The 1,709-nt window shown below is 55.5% G+C and overlaps 1 pseudogene across 1 annotated transcript; it reads left to right on the top strand.

The window, feature by feature from the left end:
* Positions 1–515: 515 nt before the first annotated feature.
* Positions 516–1,483, top strand: LOC309585576 (olfactory receptor 14J1-like; annotated as a pseudogene). The gene has a single exon. The product of its transcript is annotated as an olfactory receptor 14J1-like (transcript).
* The last annotated feature ends 226 nt before the right edge of the window (positions 1,484–1,709 follow it).

The raw sequence follows: 1,709 nt of genomic DNA, 5'->3' as shown, positions 1-1,709 counted from the left end.
AACACAGTGACTGCCCTCGATCTCAGGAGGGGCAGCTGGGGACAGATGGAGCGACAGAGCAGCTTCCCTCACCCTTCTCTGAGTTACAGCCAATGCTCTTGCCTTGCACAGCTCTCTCTGCTCTCCCTGGGCACAGCAGGAAACCCTCTCAAAGTGCCTTTGGCCGTCACCGTTCCTTAGCCCTGGCACAGGAGATGCTGCCCAGCTCCTCTGCCTCAGGAGCACTTTGGGCTGATGGAGTCCAGCCCCAGGACCGGCCCCTGTCCCCATTCCCATGTCCCCGCTGAAGCAGAGCAGAGCTGACTCCTCACTGTCCATGGGCACAGCCCCTGCTCGTCACAGCAATGGGGCCAGATCCCAGCAGAGCTCCAGGCACGGGGCTGAGGGAAGGGCTCTGAGAAAAGGAAAACTGGGGGGCAGGGCCAGGAGAAAGGGCTTGGACATTGCTCAGCAAAGTCTCTCCTGACTCCTCACTGTCTCCTCCTTCAACAGCACTCCATGGCCAGAGGCTCAAAATGTGCAACAGCAGCTCCATCAGCCCCTTCCTCCTGCTGGCATTGGCAGACACGCGGCAGCTGCAGCTCCTGCACTTCTGCCTCTTCCTGGGCATCTCCCTGGCTGCCCTCCTGGGCAGCGGCCTCATCATCAGCGCCGGAGCCTGCGGCCAGCACCTGCACAGCCCCATGTTCTTCTTCCTGCTCAGCCTGGCCCTCACCGACCTGGGCTCCATCTGCACCACTGTCCCCAAGGCCATGCACAATTCCCTCTGGGGCACCAGCCACATCTCCTACTCAGCATGTGCTGCTCACGTGTTTTTCTTTCTCTTCTTCCTCTCAGCAGAGGATTTCCTCCTCACCATCATGTGCTACGAGCGCTACGTGTCCATCTGCAAAGCCCTGCACTACGGGACCCTCCTGGGCAGCAGAGCTTGTGCCCACATGGCAGCAGCTGCCTGGGCCAGTGCCTTTCTCTACGCTCTCCTGCACATGGCCAATACATTTTCCCTGCCCCTGGGCCAGGGCAATGCCCTGGGCCAGTTCTTCTGTGAAATCCCACACATCCTCAAGCTCTCCTGCTCACACTGCCACCTCAGGGAACTTGGGCTCATCACTGTCAGTGCCTGTTTGGTGTTTGGCTGTTTTGTGTTCATTGTTTTCTCCTATGTGCAGATCTTCAGGGCTGTGCTGAGGATCCCCTCTGAGCAGGGCCGGCACAAAGCCTTTTCCACGTGCCTCCCTCACCTGGCCGTGCTCTCTCTGTTCCTCAGCACTGTTATGTTTGCCCACCTGAAGCCCCCCTCCATCTCCTCCCATCCCTGGATGTGGCCCTGTCAGTTCTGTACTCGGTGGTGCCTCCAGCCCTGAACCCCCTCATCTACAGCCTGAGGAACCAGGAGCTCAGGGATGCCCTGAGGAAAGTGAGGACTGGATACTTTTCACAAGTTAAAATCTTTCTATTTCCTTCTGCCATGCGAGGAAAATGATGACTGGGATGCTTCTCAGAAGCAATAAACTCTCTCTTTTCTGCTCCAGAACCTTCAGAATGTAACTCTTTACAATCTTGGCCTCTTTTTCCTCTTTGTCCATATTTTCATTGGTGCTTTTTCTTATTCTTTTTCTGGTGTTATTCTGCTTTTTATAAAGTACTGTAGTACTACTCCTTGCATTTCTGCATGAACATCTACCTTTCTTTTGAAACACAAAGACTTT

The sequence above is a fragment of the Coloeus monedula genome, assembly GCF_965178545.1.
Source record: "Coloeus monedula genome assembly, contig: HAP1_SCAFFOLD_73, whole genome shotgun sequence".
Lineage (NCBI taxonomy): Eukaryota > Metazoa > Chordata > Aves > Passeriformes > Corvidae > Coloeus > Coloeus monedula.
The sequence above is the reverse complement of the archived record's forward strand: the minus strand, read 5'-3'. Positions and strand labels throughout refer to the sequence as shown.